The sequence below is a fragment of the Anser anser genome (genome assembly GCF_964211835.1).
Source record: "Anser anser genome assembly, chromosome: 1".
NCBI classification, from domain to species: Eukaryota; Metazoa; Chordata; class Aves; order Anseriformes; family Anatidae; genus Anser; species Anser anser.
In genome coordinates, this window is record NC_139720.1 from 46271643 (window position 1) to 46290498 (window position 18856).

The window sequence follows — 18856 nt, forward strand, 5'->3', positions numbered from 1 at the left end:
AGAAGGAAAAGGCCTGGAGAAATGGAAACCGCTTAAATGAAAATGTATTTTTGATTCTATTGCCAGTACATCCTAGTCACTATATTTATATTATTTCAGTATTCCCTATCAGAGGATATTTCATGTAACTGTCCAAATTTTAGTTGTGTAAATTCTATTATAAAGTCTTTTTATTTTGAGGATGTTTTTAGTGCTGTAAACAACAACAGTCCACATATTCATAGTTTACCAAACTTCTGTGGTGCTCCAATTCAATTACTTATTGAACTATTGTTTAATTACTAGCCCATTGACCAAAATCAAAACACAGCGTGCAATTGCTTTTTGTGCTGTACTTGCATGTGTTGCTTAGCAGGGGATATGCCAGATAATTGGTTTAATTTAAAATATAAGGCTTTTTAAAAAAGTGATGACCATTTTTGGTAATAGAGTGAAGTTCACTTTAGTACAGTGATTAGCCATTTATAATCTGGTTCTACCGCGTGATTTGTGTAGTGAGTTTCTTCAGGGCTAGCACCTGTGCTATGTTCTTGCACTATTACTTTCATGTTGTATATCACAAGTTCCGTATATCCAGAGGGAATGTCTTTGCTTGTGTTTTTCTCTTTTTTATTAAACAAGTGTTATACTTTGTGTATACAGAACCCATTAACCACATGTTTTGTATATACAGATGTGTGGTGGTAGTAATTGTTGGCCACTCAGAATCGAAGTATTTCACATTGTAAACTCAAATGCTTTTTTTTTTTTTTTTTTCTCTTCTGGAAGGGCACTCAACTTAAAACGAAGTAAAGTAAAACTCACATTGTTTTATTTATGCTGTTTCTTTCTAGTGGTATAAAGGATTTTTATGGCTTCTGTAAACATAGCTTCAAAAATCAAAAGCAAATATTTAGCACACAGTTGCTAAAATGTTTCCTATTTTAAAGAAGTTGATTCAATACATTTAAAAAGAAGTCAGTAGTGGTTAGATGTGTAAACATTTCACAATGTAACATGCTATTGAACATAATGCTGTTTAGAGGGAATCTTAACAATTTCATTGACTTCACCAGAAATGCTCAAAGAAGCAGCTACTATGTAGCTATAGAACATGCTTTCCAGAAAGAGGTATATGTGCTAGGTATTTTAGTTCACCTTTACTGGAGAAGTTATGTGACTGAGCAGATGCCAGTAACCATAGGTTAGGTCCATAATGACATGCAAGATTAAGTCAAAGAGGTAGGATTGTGTCTTGGTACAGGACACATGGAAACAATAGGAGGTATTGAAAGGGAGTCGTACTAACATCTAGACCCTCTTTAGGAGAACAACACTCACTGAAAATAAGTTTTAGAGGAGCATAATATAAAAGTTTGAACTTGAGGACGGGGGGGAATCTGAAGATTTCTTAATAGAAAAATGATTGCAGTAGCTTTACAAATAGCTATGCTTGTGTTTTTTGCATACAGTTTATTAGACTGAAAATTGGTTTTCCAGAAGTGCTTTTGAAAGTTATGATGAAGAGAAAGTGATAAGAAAAAAATATGGGGACATATTTTTCTTCTTTTTGTACACTCTTTAGGAGATATTGTGTTTGATAGTGTCTTCTAGCGTTTCACTATAGTTGTCATTGAGTTCCTGAAATGGTACCCCAGAAAGGCACACGTTGTTTGTTTCTCCTTCTGGCAATGCTGTTCCTAGCATTAGACTGGGAGAGTTCAAATCTGTCAGCATGCAGGTGGACTAATACTGTGCCTGATGTATTGGTCTAAGTAGCAGTTCATCTTCCCTTTCTTCTAAGAACAAAACTCAGTTGATGTGGCTGAACCTTCCACGGCCTGGTGCGTTTCTTTGTGGAAATTTGCTTTGCAGGAATTATGTACCTTGTGAATGAAATTTAATATTCATGAATTGACAGATGCACATTGATTGTTATCTGAAACAAGGAACAAACTACCTGAACTCTGATCTTCTATTTACATTTTTATAACTTTTTTTCTGACTCAGCACCTTTTATGGCACTTGAGGGAAAAAACAGGGCAAGCCTCTGCATGGTTATTTTCTAGTTGAACATATTCATTGATGCTAATTGTGTAGTAAATTATCTGTTGTTTAAAGGGCAGGCTTCTAACTTAAAAATCATTATACTAAATTATGGCAGTTCAGGAAACAACACAGTTCAGCAAGCCTAGTTAAGCACACAAACAGATATAAGAATGAGTTCCTGTGAGGACTTAACACATGCTTAAATCACAGTATGTGCAAAGTGCATAAAAACGGTATATGCTTAATTAAGAGGTCATAGGCACCCAGATATCTATAATGGCTGCTGTGTAAGACTTCATGCCCTAATTGGTTTATCTGAAGGAATGACAACAAACCTGTTGTGTTTGACTGTGTGGACGGTATAGCACTTCAGGAGATGTGCTGCAAGGCCCCAGATCAGTTTGTGGCCCCTTACCTCAATCTTCGTTCTTTGCTCTGGAATGTAAAGATTGCACAGTGAGGGTGAATTCCTCACATAAGGCATGGTAACATACTACTTCAAGTATAATCCTCAGGGAACAGATGACAGAGAATAATTTAGTTGCTTAAACCTACCTATTTAGTTGTACTTTAGATACGCGTGGGTTTCTGAGTCATCTGCAAGGACTGATGGACTTAACGAAGACTTGTGCCCTTTGGAGATGCAGCTAGACTCTAGGACATCTGAGGTTGAATTGCACACCTCTGTGTGGGCTACAGTTTCCAACCAAGCTCAGTAGTGCAGGGCTGGGATCTGTTCTTTACCTATGAAACAAGAATATTTTGAGACACCTCAAAAACTGTTCAGAGTTTAGAAGGCCAAAAAGCAAGGTAATTTTCTTTTCTCTCTTTCCTCGGAGATTCCACTTCCTGGAATTGTCATGCATTAATATATTAACTATGTTTCAAAATTCTTCTTCTTCAAAAAAAGTTTTTTAGGGATTTGATTGGAAATAAATAGGAGGAATTTTCACTGTTTTTTTAAAAATTATTTCACTGTCTTTAATGTTACTCCAGTATAAACCTAAAAATTTGAATGAAATCCTGCTGTCCCTCTAACAATCTATCATTCAGTATCCCAAGCCCTTAAATGTACATTAATTGACTTAACACATTAAGTAAAAGTATTAAAGTGTTTCTAAATAAACTAGTATTTTTTTCCATATCTTTGTTTGATTATACACGTACACATAACATTGTTTTATTGACCAACAGGTTTTTCATTGCTAGGTAGAGACAGACTTAGTTTCTTTCAAAGTGTTTTAGTAAAAAACAAACAAACAAACAAAAAAACAACTTTAAAGTTTTCATAGATCTCAGAGACCTTATATCATTTTGCCATATGCAGTCACGTACAACCCTTTTTGCCCAACTAGTATGTTATAGCCTAAATAAAATGGTTAGTTCTTGATTAAATACTAATCCGTAGTCTTTTTAAACTCTGCATTTTAAAGGAGCTTTGGATTTTTTGCAGGACTAAGGGATAGATTATGAATTACTATGTGAACTGGCATGGAGCAGTAGGGAAGGGTGAGTTGGCCCATTTTTGCTCTTTGTTGGCTCCTGCCATTACACAGCATGGGCGGGCGGAGCAGCCTGCATGGAGCTGTTTTTTCCCCTTCTCCACTTGGCAGGAGGTGGTGGGGAATGGCTCCATTCTTTGCTCATCCTAACTTAGTGCAAATACGCCACATATATGCCTGGCCCAAGATATTTCTTCTCTAAAGTATAAGAAACCCAGCAAGCAGATTGTCAGTCTGCGAGTCACAATCTGTTTCCTCATCTGTTTCTCAGAGCAGTGTCTTGCTCGCAGCAAAGCCACAGTTTAGCCTGATGGCCCTGGTGCATGCTGAGAACCACACAAATCTACTTCTATCCTTATGCAGAGCCCTGCGATTCACTCAACTTCCTGTGACAAATCAGATCACACTTAAGAACAGCTTGTAGAGCAAAAAGTATGTTAAAATTAAAATATTTTACAAAGCTTTGGTTAAAAGATTAACAGCCTTTTTTCACATTTTAATTTAAATAACAAAAGGATCCCTTATCAACAAAAATAGAGGCACTAGTTCTGTTCTTCATTGCAAATAACATTGTTTGAAGGAAGAGAAAAAAAATTCTTTGGTTGATTTTTATAGAGATTCTATTATATGAGGGTTGCTGCAGCAGGTTCCTGGGCTCACATACTTCTGAGTTCAGTTTTAGTCTTGCTTCTAAGTTAAAAGGTATTTATTCCAGATAATCAGTGCTGATAGCAAACTGGCAAGTATTTGTTACATATAGGTCAATGGGGCATTCATTTAGTCTATGCTTATTTCTAATTTTAGTTACACTTTTTTTAATTAATACATACTAGTTTTTGTAGTGGTGTCCCAAGCACAAACCAGCATTTCCAGATTCCCAAATTACCTTCTTTGTAACAGATTTCATTTTTTCTTCCTTTTGTCTTTCAGTATGAAATGCAAATTAATAACCACTACAGCGCTTAATTTATGGTGTTCAGTATACGGTGTTCAATGATAGTTGATTGCTGCCTTGATTCTGCATGTATGCCCTTTCAAATGTATGGGCTTCTGCTACAATGTAACCTTAATTTTGTTATTTTCTATCTTTCTTAGACTTATTTTTATTCTTATATCTGATAAATGTTTTCAATCAATGTTTAGACTAGACTTTATTTATAAAGTTCCTTAAATTTCTTCATAAGTTTGAAATATTTACAATAAGTAAAGATAGCAATATGGACAGTTTTCAGGACATCTGGTAGAAATCTTATTGTTAAGGGCAAGTCAATTCACAAAGTTTGTGTAATGAATTTTCACTAAGAGCTCAACATGCCCCTGCATTCACAGCTCTGTAGTCAATCTCTGTCCATAAATTTCTCACTTTTCATTTCACATCTTATTTTCTGAGTGCTGTTAAATTTTACATTCTACTAATTTTCTAAAAAACGTTGGACCAAATGTAAAATAAATAAATAAATAAATAAATAAATAAATGAGAACTGCAGATCTACTGTAAAATCTACTGTGGTCATATCTGCCCATAGAGAGAATGATATGGGATGTAGTAGTGCTGGGAGGACCGATGGAGATTATGATGGGGTCAGGGAAGACTAATAAGAAAAAATTTACAAACAGTTTAAGGAGAAAGTGGGGAGTGGAAAGGAGGAAGAAAAGCTGAAGTATCTAAAAAGAATACTACTAAAACAATTCTTTAGGAGGTGGTGAATGTCTAAATCTTCAGTGGACCATAAAAATGTATTTTGCACACCATCTTGTTTTCCCTTTTGTCTGACATCGATGATGTTAGTAGTTTGGTGATTCAATAGAATTAATGCTGCATTATACATTTTTAAATGACTTTACTAATTTTAAGTGGTGGTGTGTTACGAGAACTAAGAGGGGAAATAAATGAAATAGAACAATGAAGAATGATGTAATCTGAAAGGTCTGCTATCTTGTGACTTGTCAAGGTTGGAAATGTTATGATGAGCAAATGCAGATGCTTTTAGGACAATCATTTTTACAGTAACTGCACTGGTGACCGAGAAGAACATATCCATGTTTTTAAAATTCTACAGCTAAATTCTCTTCTTATAGCTCTATAGGCCATTTTTATTGCCCTGACAATAGCACTAGTTGAAGCATCCTATAAACTGCTTTAATTCACGCTACTGGTATACAATCCTTAAGAGACAATATTGTTCAGAGTACAATTTCACTCCCTTTCCTCCAGCAAGCTTAGCCTGCTTGGCTGGGGAAATGGCATATACACAAGTTCCACAGCTGCAGAATTCCCTTCTGCTATGGGATTTTTCTGTTGGCCACTTCCAATCAGAGTACACATCCTAATCATTTTTATTACTTCAAGATAAAATATTTTGACAGCTTCTTATGTTAAATGCGTAAGACATAATGAGTGGTGTTAATTCCTGCCTACTGATATGACATTTTCATGTACATAGATCCTTTTGGGAAGTAGGGAATACATTTTGTTTGAACTTCATAGCCTTTATGTGAAGACTTTTATTACTTTTTAATTACTTTTTCCTGATGACAGTATTTTCAATATGTTCATTTTGCATTTAAGAAGTGATATAACAACTCTTCTGTACCTAATTTAACATCTTTGAATTTCTAATAATGTATATCTATCTAATATAAGAGGTTCTGAGAGATTTAATTCCATGAGGTTGTGCTTTTATTAAAATAATTTTACAGTTTCCGATCTAGTGCACGTACATTTTCTAAGGAAAGAAGAAACGACATCTTGAGTGCAATATAGTTCCTGTTTAAAACACCCAGTGGTAGATATGTTTCTATAGGTGCTGATGTCTGTGGTAGGTGTCCAAGTTCCGGTTACAGCTAATGGAGATCTAGTCAGTATAGTTAGGGAGCAGAATGATTTACTTCACCCTGAAGTAGACATAGAGTGATTTTATTTCAAACTGGGCCGCATCCCTGATTTAAATATTTTTCGTGGGTAAAACATTTCAGTGAAGAACAGAAAAAGGGCAATTCTATTAGAAGGTTTATGTGGAATGTATGTATAAATGACCACTTAAATAGCTAAGTTTTAAAACAAACAACACAGAATTTCTCTCCATATTTTATAGTTGATTTTGTTAAATTTGTACATAGTAGTAGGCATTAAGTAATGTAGAGAAAATCAAAAGATTATGTGATCTAGGGTCAGAATCAAGTGCTAGATGGTTGAAGTTAGACATACATGAAAGATACTTAAAAAGGTTTGTTACAGATGCACCATGTGTGTAGGGATGGAACTAGAAAAAGCTTAGCAAGAGTTGAAACTAGTGAGGGATGGGAAGGGCAAAATCAAATACACTGGCAGCAAAAGAAAAGTGGACCAACTGCTCAGTAGGGCAGGAGACATAATGACAAAGGACAAAGAAAAGGCAAAGCACTCACTCCCTTTTCTGCCGTGTTTTTTGGTGGTAAAGTTTAACTTTCCAAGTTCTTGAGCTTAGCAGCAAAATTTGTATGGCAAAGAAACATGGAAGAGGAAGGCCAGAATAACACTTAAATTCAATGGAATGTGTTGTCCAAGATGTGTTATGTCCGAGGGTGTTAACCAATGTTGCTGTGAGGCTACTGAAAGGTCAATCATATGAAATTTCTGAAAACTGGAAAAGGAAAATGTCATGGCCTTCTTCAAAAAGGGCAAGAAAGAGACTCTGGGCACATCAGCCTAATCTCTCTTCTACAGAAAATTATAGAGCATAACTAACATCATGGAAACCATTTCCAGGCACATGAAGGACAAGGTGATTGGAAACAGCCAGCATGGATTTACCAAACTCAGATTGTGCCTGATCAACCTTAATTGCTCTCTACAATGAGCTGACTGCCTTTGTAGATGAGGGAAACACCATGAATGTTGTTTAACTTGACTTTAGAGCAGTCTCTTTCAGACCAAATGGTGAGCTATGGATTGAATAAGAGGATAATAAGATGGTTGGAAAGTTGGCTGGACTTCATGGCTTGCAGGGTTGTGATCAACAGTGCAAACTCTCACTGCTGGTGTCTACTACAGATTTTCCTCAGGATTTAAGGGCCAGAAATTGATTACAATGGAGGTACACCAGTTTTGTAGATACTACCAAACTTGGGGGCATCATGAGATGACCTGCTACTGAGGGACTTGGTCAGGTTAGAGAAATGGGCTGATTGGAGCCTCATGAAGTTCAGCTAAAGCCAGTGTGAAGTCCTGCAGCTAGAAGTGAATAACATCTTGCTCCCCTATAGGCCAGGGACCAAGTGGACAGAAAACAACATTACAGGAAAGGATCTGTAGGTGATAGTGAACAAGAAGTTGAACATGAGTCAGCAGTGAGCCTTCACAGCCAAGGTCAGCCAAACACATATAGGCTGTGCTAGGAAGGGTGTAGGTGGCGAGATGAAGGAAGTTATTATCCCCCATATTCAGGTATAGTCCCATAGGTGGTGGAGTATGTGGATTCTCCAGATGAGAAAGATAAACAGCAGAAGACTGGCAACATTACTGTGGGCTGGTGCACATGATGCACAATGAGAGGCTGAGAGAATTCCAGTTGTCCTGTGTGAAGATGGGAAGGCTAGTGGTTGATCTTAGTGCTGCCTTCACCTACCAAGTAGAAGGGTGAGAAGATGGGCTGGAATTCTTGGATGTGTGTAGTGGCAGGACAAGAAGCAACAGACAGCAGCTGCCACATACGAAATTCTAGTTAGACAGTAGGACTAATTTTTTAAATAAGTGGGTGGTCAAATCCTGGGGAAGGTTGTTCATAGACTTTTGTGGAATCTCTGTCCCTGGAGAAATCTAAGCTCAAGAAGTTCTGGGGCAGCCTTACCTCGTTGGCCTTACTTTGAGAGAGTGAATGGTCCTTGCGAGCCTTACTTTTTCTGTCATATCATATCACAGCCTGTGTAACATACCAGCTCCAAAGTATCATGATTTGTTGACCTTAAATTACCCTTGCACCCTGTTGCTGTAAGCCCTTTTCTTTACTTTTGGAGTCTGAATACTCGATGGCAGTGAAATTTACAACACCATCCCACTGCATCTTTAATTCTTTTAAGAATTGTCTTCTGTATTCTTCCTACACTTTTGAGAGAAAGGAGACTGGAGTTAGAAAGGTGGTGTATTAGGAAGAATGAATTTCCTCACTGGCTGCATTCAGTGATTTGGTGGAAGGATTTTGAGTTCACTAGGGGATCATTTAGAATCTCTTTCCTAGTGTGGGCCCAATTTTGCTTTGTCTAAATTATTCCTTTTCTACTTACTCTCTTATGCTTGAGATGGACATTTTTTTAAATTTTTTTTTCTCCCATGACATTAGTCACTACAAAAAACATCTGTATTGTATTTAGTCTTTGAGTTTGCTCATTAATAACTTTTTTTTCTCTTGTAAGAATGGTGTGATTGGTGTGAGATTGTTTCTTTCCGAACCCTTCGTATCTTAGAGAAATGCTGAAACAGTTTTAAGTTGTACAGTATTTATAGTGTCCCAGTATAAATATCCTGTAAAGACATGCCTTTTAGAGAAGGTAAAATAATAATAAAAATAAATCTTATAAATGAGAATTGGGAATATCTGCTTGAATAGCTATTTTCCATCTACATGTTCCCTGAATTTCAAACCTTTGTGAAGTAACTTTCCAGTGTGTTTGTTACTGACAGTTCTGAGACTTAACTGTGAGTTTAAGGTCTTCCATGTTTACTTACTGACTTATCCAGGTCATTTTTAGATGCCACTAGATACAAGGAGTGAATCTGTGTATCTAGGTTATTTTTGCAGATTAAAAACCCCAGCATATTAGTATTAGCAGTTTGACCCCAGAATCTCAATTAAGTTGTTGGTAAGGTTTCCTAAAAAAAAACACACATAATTTACACTTATTTTTAGTTTTCAATTTTCTCAAGTAATTATTTATCCACTTCCATATCCTCCTTGTCATCTGTATAGCTAATTTGTCAGATTATGCTCATAAGTAATTTGCAATCACTCTTCTTCCTGTTTTGTGCACATTTATTGCAGAGCAGTATCTTGCATAACCAAGTGGTCTAATGATCTGTTAGGGCTCTTCTCACGTAATGTGCACAAGTACATTTTCGCAGGACCAAATATGTTGAATACAGAAATAAAGCATGTGTTTTATAGTATATGTGTATGTTACAAATCTGTTGTTTGGCTGTCACAGTGGTGAAATCTATTCCTTCTGTTTTTATTTTCATGTAGACTATGTAAGTCTTGATTTGGAAAGCCTAATAGTCATGACGTAAGTAGAAAATGGAGCCTGCAAAAGCATGGAATAGGCATGTGTTCTGGGTGGAGATGTGCCTAGCAGATAGGCAGGGAGAAAGACAGACTTGATTTGGAGTGTTTGGGCAAGTAGGTTGTATTTAAAAAAAATAAATAAATAAAGGGGAGGGGTTCAAATGCTAGATATGTTTCATAAAAGAAATGGGTATAAGAATTGAGACTGGTTGACTGTGGAGATTAGCACTGGTGAGAAGTGAAAGAGGCAAATTTAGGAGTCAAGATACAAGGAACAGAGCAAAGAGGAGTTATATTCAGCAGGATAAAGAGACAATGTATATCCAGTGAAATATAGTTTTCACTCAAAGCCTGATACTTCCATATTTCCCTGCTATTACAAATAATTGTGAAATGTATTTGCAAACTGTCTCATTCTCTTTTAACGTTAAAATAAGTAGAACTGCCATCAGTCACTCCCTTAGTTTAAGTGGAAGAAATTGTTGGATATAGAGATCTTAAATCATCTATTAAAGCTTTGTCAAGGTGACACCACATGGTGGAATTTCAGGAGTTTTAGTCTGCTTTTTTAGAGTCAAGAAAATTCTACGTGCCTAAAAGCATGTAGAAAATCAATCATTCTGATGTTGTTAATTGTAAAAATAAGGTTGTCTGTGCAGTTTTTATTTGTCCCTCTGAATGGGGGCATTACATACATTTAATGACAGCCATGTACTCTTTTCTTCCACAAGGTCCTTACCTCAGTTGCAGCCCAGGATAGACAATGCTCATTGAATGAATAGTTAATTCAATGTTTTTTATCCTTACTATTCAATGTTTAGCTATGAGTCTTATTTACTGCACGCTATTCAAACACTTCTCTAGAAAAAGAATGATTCATTTTTCTCCTGGGCTTTTCAGTGCTGTTTGTCACTATAGTATTTGACTGCTTCACAACGTTAATGAGTATATTTTCACAGGACTTCTGTAACTGAGGAAGGGTGTTAATATCGGTTCACAAATGCTAACTGAAGCACAGTTAGGTTATGGTGAGAAGTGTCCACTGAATTGGTGTTTCCAACAGGAGACTGTAAGGAGTTCATTTCTCACTGTATTTATATAGTTCATCTGAAAAAATAGGAACACCTCTTCTGGGCCAGAATGAATGTCCCTCTAGCCCAGTATTCTTCTCCAGCAGGGTCTGGAAGTTAAAGGCTAAAAGCTGGTCTTGGTAAGATTAAACATCAAAGCAAACATATAGTAAGTAATATATCCTTGAATGTAGTCCTACAGCTTCCAGCAATTTACAGCAGCTTTCCAAGACAGATGTATTGTCTTTGTATTTAATAGCTCCAGTGGATTTTTCTTCCATGCATTTGTTCAAATGGTCTTTGAAAAAATGCAAATTTTTAGCATTCATACTATCCCACAGCAAGGGTTTCACATCTTAATGAAGTATTATGTGAAGAACATTCCCTATAAATTATGTAGCATTTTATGTGTTCAAATGTATAAAGATATGTTCAGATGTTCAGTGGTTTGTTCCTGGAGTACAGACACGGATAGAATCCATTTCTGTGCAGAATTAAACTGCTGTTCCTTTTCTTTGCTTGTTTTATTGATTTAGTAAATTCCAGCACACCTTTTAATACCTTTGATTTACAAAAATAAAACAGTTCTTATATCATCTATTATACAGCCTCAAATCATCCCAAGACCAGTTTTCATTGCACAGGGAAAAATAATCTGGAATAATGTAATTTTTAAGGCTAATACATATGCATAAGTGGGATGACTTAGCAGCAGTACTTTCATCCTTGCCTTTACAACCTCAATATTTTATTTTTATTTTTTAAATACACATTGCAGTCTAATGTACGTATCTGTTGACAATGTAGGTGTAGACTATCTTTGTGGTGGTGAACAGAGGATTTGGAGGATGCCTCCATTAATTCACAAAGAGTGTAACTGCTGATGTGTATTTCATGTCCTTATGAAGAGTAATGTGGGATTCAGGGCCCTGAAGATTTTTTATTTATTTATTTATTTTTTCATATTGCCTGAAACAGCAAAGGTGAGGTGAGGAAAATCAAGCTTTAATTACTGAAAGTAATTTGTGAAGATGGTAATGAAAATTGGCATACAGGAAAAGGGTGGTCTGTCCTCTCTTCTTGAGAGGGAAACAATTATTGAGGAAACAGCAAGGTCATTCATCAGTGATGAAATATTTCCTCCTATATATTGTGCCCTAGACAGATAGTTTGAGGCATAAGTGGGATGTGTATCATTTCTCCATTTATGCTGGCTAATCAGAGTTAATGAATTACTTTAAGAGTATCAGCTTTACAATAGATGAAGTTAGTTCTGGTCACCAGTACTTGCCATGTTGGCACTGCTTAACCAAAATGAGAAAAACTTCAACTTTCAGTCTCTCTCTCTCTCTCTTTTTTTTTTTTTTATTTTTTTATTTTTTTATTCAGGCAGGAATAAGTGAAAGAAAGGTAAAATGAGAAGTTTATACATTTACAGGTCCAAGGATTCTGAGATAATACCAGTATTTGAGGGCATACCCATCCAGTGTTATCTGAAGAATGTATGTGATAGATTTGGAACTGCCTAGAGCAGTCTGAAAACCTTAGTACTTGATTATGATGTTATTGTGACACTGGTCTTATGAAGATTATCAGAAATGCAATCAAGAAAGAGGATTTAGATCCAGATGCAGATTTTGCAGAAAATTTGGAAAACAATGAGAGCCTCAGTGTGATGCTATGATTTGACCTTTTCAAAATCCTAAGAAACTGATTTGGGGGAGCAGGTTCAGGTTTGGATATCAGGAGGATTTAAAGGTGGTCTGCTGAGGCAGAGATGGGATGATGAGGAATGCAGTGAGATCTGGAGCCTTACAGGCTAAGGTTCCTTTACTCAACACTCATTATGATCTAGATCACATCTATCATTTAAAACAAACAAACAAGAAACACCGCTAGAAAGAGAAATTTACCTTGAAGAGGTACAAGTATGTACTTAAAGGGCACCTGTCTAAACGCTTTCTTCACTTCAAGGATTAAGTACAAATGGCAAATGTTTCAAAGGGTTAAAGTTCTGGATGTTTAGTCAAGTGACCTGTATGTATATTTTAAACCTGCTTTTACACCTGCTAAAGAATGTTAGTTTATTTTGGGGGTGCCAAAATCTTCATATTGAGATGGAAATACATTGCACTAGATATGAAGACACTGCAGTCTTTTGTTTTTTGATTTTTTAAATATACTACTATTGTTAAAATGGGGCAGTCATCTCAAGAAAGCCAGTTAACTCTGCATATTCCATAACTTTACCTTTCATTGAAATAAATAAATAAAAAAAATCCTGCTAAATGACCATTTGATATTTCAAGCTATTAATATATGAACAATATGATTTATGCTGACATTTAAAACAATGGGAATGCATTTTTGTATATTTTTATAGATATTTCCTATTAAGTCTAATGTAGTATAAGATAATAGTTTAAAACAATTAAATTTTTGCTGAAATAAAAGATCTGGGAATTTATATAACTAAAGGGCTGTCAGGAAAACAAAAGCAAAAACACACAGACGATTGTTAGATTTCCAAAATACTTCTAAGGCATTAACTTGTGAAAAAAAAAAAAAGACTCAACTATGCTGAAATGGGAACACTTTCTTTTTATCTTGTATTTTCCCTTGTTGAATGTGCCTGATACCCTCAGAAGACTCTTTGGCTAGTATTGCTCAAACTAGACCAGTGTGACTTCTTAAGTTTGAGTTTGTGTTTAGGACGTGTTTAGGAATAAATTCCAGGTGGTTGCTTTTTTTTTTTTTTTTGGTTGTTATTGTACTTTTTAATACTGTTTCACACGATACTAGATACTTGTCTCATGCCTAAACAAAATTGTACCAATTTTAAAATACAGTGTGACTATATTGGTAATGATAGACACTAACTCTTTTCTCTCTGTGAACGTTGTGTAGTATTTGTTGGTAGTTTCCAAGACATACTTGGAGTTGACTTTAATCATACGGTCTTGTCACTCTTTTGATCAAACCTGAGGGTATAAAAAAAACTCAGAGACATAGACCCAGTAGCAGTTAAGACAATGTATCCTTACCACTGGAATCATTTAAGTGCTACAGAACTGTGTAAGAGTTGTACGCGTATAAATGTCAGAAAAGAAGGAACAGCAGCATAAATCTTTCCAATTTTTTTTGTTTCCAATGCATAAATGTGGTTTTCGTTTGTTTGTTTTTTGTTTTGCCACTGAATGAACCACTGCAGCATTTGCTTCTCCTCTTCTTGCTTTAAAGCTCACCTGGCTGTAATAGGGCACAGAATCAGGAAATAAATTTTGAAAAAAACAAGCGAGGTTGCTAAGAAATGTCTCTTTGCTAAACAGATGAGGGAACATCTTTTCTGAGAGGCTGCCTACCTCAGTAGGTAACCTCCAGGGAACAAATCAGCTAACTACCATAGTTGTTAGAGACAAGCAGAGCTTTCTTTCCCTTCCCTCAGCAACAAAGTGTTGTTTTCATAGTATTTTTTCTCCTCATTCCTTCTTTCCCCACTATTTGTCTCCCATTCCTTTTTCTTACTATGACACATGGCTTGAACAAGGGGAGGGGACAAAATTAGGAAGTTAAGAATCCTGAAGTTCCTTATGCCAATCTTGAAAAAGAGGACTTTGCTGCTGATACCCACCCCAAGGTCAGGGAGACCTGTAAGAAAAATTGAAGATTTAAGTTCATACTTTTGGAGAATGTAGAAGGAACTACATTTGAGAAAGGCACATAAAAACAACAACATTCATTGGGAAGCCTGAAAGGACAGATAGAAAACTGGGTGAGAGTAAGAGGAACAGGGAGATAGGATTGTTTTGGGATATGGGGCACAGTAACTTGTTGGAGTGAGAGGTAGAGATCCACTTTCAGCACCTTCCTCAAAGACTGATGAACACTATGAAATGTCAAATAAATGTATTTAAAGTGACAAGAAAAGACACAAGTGGTTGGATGTTGTCTTGTCTTTGCCCAGCAGACTTATAGCATATGTGAATGAATCTGCCTAGCTACTTGGGCAAATGCCAAAACCAAAAACCACCAGCTCTGAAAAAAGGCAGAGGAAAGGAACTGAATCCTTTTGTGGTGTTTCTGTTTAAATGTATTCTTGGTAAAACAACAACAACAAAAACTCAAGAGAGAATGAGACAGCAGGCCTCAGGATTACTCTTTAAAGGTTGGAGCCAGAGTGTCTAGACCTCTTTGGACGGAAGTATAATATCTTGGCTAGTCTTCAATTCATAGTACCTCATTACCCAAATCTCCTTTGAAAATAGGACTTTCTTAAATGCCACAAGATGTCATCATTTCTGGGTAAGTTCCCAATATACTCTAAAGAGGAATTAAGAACAATTATCCAGAAGGTCAGCTCATGGTAGACGTCTCTCTCCAAGTTTTCCCTGACCTGTGAGATGCTGTGGCATTTTCAGTAGTATCAGCAATCACCATGCAGTGCTGCTGTCTTCTGGGATTCTTAGAAAAGTCTGGAATACAGCTGAGATCTTCCTGAGTGGAATGAACTTTTTGGTAAAAATGGCAATTCATTACATTCCTGAAAAGAATCGAGTTATATTTGGGTCTTTAGGTATTTCCTTTCCCAGTTCTATAGAAAGCAATCTATATATTCCTTTAGATTCCTTCCAGAGAACCAGCTAATTGCACTGCCACACTTGTTGGGCATCAGATGAGGCTTCTATAAAGCATAAGAAACTCTGCAAAGGATTGCTTAACTTTTACTGTAACTAAAAATCAAATGCTACCTTTCAAAGCAGCTGGATTGACACTCACATAGGGAGTTGTCAGGAACCATTTAAATGAGTGCAGATTTATCAGAGCAGCAAAGGGGGCTGTCCTGTCCCTGTTAGCACTGCTCAGTGCATTCCTCTAATCAAATGCAACTTTAGTCACGCACCCTAACATTCAGATCATTGCAGACAGATGCGCTATAGTTTTGATGACAGATCTCTTTCCCTTTACAACACTATTAAGGCTCATTCTTGTGCATCTAAGCATACAGAACTTGACAGTGATATGAATGATTAAAATATTTGTTTCTTTCATTTAATGTTGAAGACTTGCACACATAAACATTAAATCGCATTTCAGTTGTATTTACTTTCTGCTTTGTTGTTGTTGTTGGGTGATTTATTTTTTTTTTAATTTTTTAGGACCACATACTAAATCCAATTTCTCTTAAAAGTAATAGGTTTTTGTTTCAAGTTAACAAAATGCAGTTTGGCTAACAGAATTGTATTCAGTAACTAGACACTGAGCATATTAATGATACTGTGTAACTGAGTGTTGCTGCTCACATTTGTGCTAAATATTACACATATCAAATTCTTAGATTCTCTTTTCCATTTGAAATGGTATCAGGTTGCTTTTGTGTGTTTCACTGTTAATCAGTACTGAGCTAGCCTATCAATTTCTCAGTCAGATCAGGATTTTCCACTACAGCTTAAATATCTTCTGTAAATCATTGCATTGCTCAGTTTATCTTCACACACTTTTCTGTTTATGGATGTTACTTAAATGCTAATGAGACAGGACTTGGTATTTCCGTCCTCCAGAAAATAATACAAGCAGGAGAAAGCATGCTGAAGAAATTTAGTAAGTTATTCTGAGTAGTGTCCTGCCTATCAAGGAAATAAATTCTGGAAGTGAGTGCAGTCACAGGTAGCCATATGTCCTTTTTGTAGATTTAAACTTCAGTGAAAAGAGGAAGCTTTTTTCCTTAGTGGCATGCATTCCTCAAATGATACAATGACACTGAAGCTGTGACCTCTTCCATACCCCCTCCCCATCTATTTTCAAGACAGTAGAAGTGTTGGTCTGACTGTCACATACAGGTGTGCATGAATGTATGACATAGCCATGAAGGGCAGCTAATCCTACTGAAACGGGTAGTAAAATTAAAATGGATAACTTTTTTTTTTTTTTAAATAAGCTAGTTTAGTGGAGAAATACCAGCTTTTTGCACTGAACTGCACTAGCTTTTATGGAACTTGTAGTGATAAAAAACTAAAAAACCACATAAAAAAGTGGAATTATCAAAAAATCAAGAAGGGGAAGTCAAACTGAACTGTAAAGGCAATATGTCACAAAGTAAGGGAGTGTTCTGTTTGTACTGCATTGAATCCTCTTCCAACAACACTTCTAAACTGCATTATTTTTTAGTGAAAACTTTTTTGAATGACTAAGAAATGTGTCAGAGCATTCGTGGTAGTTTCAGAAATGTTAGCAGTGTTTGAAATGGACTTGTAGTTTTCTTTTCGTTGTTGCTTGGACTTCAAAGAAGTACAGAATACAGAACTGAACTTCTCAAAGTAGACTGTCTGTATTTTTATAGACTTAGCAAGAACTTCACAATTATACCTGTATCAGTCATAGGTTTTATTTGTTTAAACACTGAACAAAATTTAAAACTATTCTCTTTCCACATGTATATCGCCAGTCCATTCTTGTCCATGGTAAAGTTTTGTACTTCTGTAGTTACTTTCATCAGCTGAAATAATCCCTGTTCATATATGGCTTCTAGCTGAACTGTTTGGGGATGAAGATATGTTTACTGAAGTATAGAATTATTGAAATATGATGATTTAGAGCAGAGAGGTCTCTCAAGTGTCTTTATATTCTTTCTCTCCCTTTCCCCCACACATTCTCTCTCTCTTTCTCTCTCTCTCCCCCAGTCTCTCACACTATCTCCTTATACCCTCCCTCCTGGTGTGTCTCCCTCCATTAATTTCTCTCTCTTTCCATCTATCTATCCATCCATCCAACACCCTACCAATGTCTCACTCTCCAGCTCTCCCTCCACAATGCATCTCTCTTCCTCTCTCTCCCCATCCATCTCTCTCAGCCTCTATTTTTCTCTCTCTCTACCAGTTAACATCACAAAGAGAATCACCTGAAACAATATAATACAAGAAAACAAATCAGGAAACTTTGTTTGTTGAGCTGGAAATAGTTAGATGTAATGATGTAGTTACAAATAGTAGTAGTCTCTTTTGAAAAGAGAAGTTAATGTATTTGTTTAGGAAAAAAAAAAAAGGTATTCCTCCCTGAGGATGAGCTAATGACAAGTATGATCAGACTAAAATAGGCCAAAGTCACCCGTAATCCCATCTAACATTGAAAAGAAAAAGAATGAAATAATAGAGGAAAAGACATGCCTACTTAGACTATGGAAATATGCTTGTGTTGTATGCTCTTTACTTGGGACTGAGGCTGTTATACTAATAGCAAACATCCTAAAGAGTTGCTGGAATATTTAATTGATTATACTTAAGTTCATAAGGGAATAAAAGCCTGTAGAGAAATATCTGATAGGAACATGAAGTACTTCAGACATCTAAGAAAAGAGCTTTAGATCAGAATGTCTGATATATTTTCAGAGGTAATGTAGATGACAGCTATAAGCAAAAAGAAAAATAGAATGTAACTAGGGATTACTGGCACTAAAGAGGAAAAAATTTTGGATTCAAAAGCATTTGATTGACTTTGGTGATATTACTAGATTGTGTTGGATGGGTATCATGTTCAGAAATGTCTCTACTCCGCTTTCTAAGCCTGTCTTGTTTCAGAAAGATCTTAAGTTTAGGCATGGATCCATTGAAGGCAATAGAGCACATTTAAAGTCTCTTAAACCCAAAAGCACTAGGAAGTGCTTACAGCCAGATAATAATCTATAAATTGCTCTGGTTAGATTCACATACATGGAGGGATGACACTCAGCTTAAATCTACCCAGTGCAAGCTTGGGTCTAGCAGGACTTAACAGCTCAGATTCAGTGGCATGACAATGTGGCTACAGTTCTTCCAGACCTTAGCTGGCTTTGGAAGCATTATAAGTGCAGGTGGCTGGTTAAGGAGCATGGACAGATCCAAACTACCTTTATGAAGGCAGATACTATGCCTCTGTCCTCATGTTTGTCTCCAGAGAGTCTGCCCATGAAATGTGGCGTGTGGACTGTATGCTGAGCGTATGTTGTATGTACCACTGAATGTTGGAC

The 18856-nt window shown here is 36.3% G+C and overlaps 1 protein-coding gene across 5 annotated transcripts in view; it reads left to right on the top strand.

The window, feature by feature from the left end:
• The window catches only part of ANKS1B (ankyrin repeat and sterile alpha motif domain containing 1B), a 440891-nt gene that overhangs the window by 1327 nt on the left and 420708 nt on the right, over positions 1-18856 (top strand). The window lies entirely within an intron of this gene.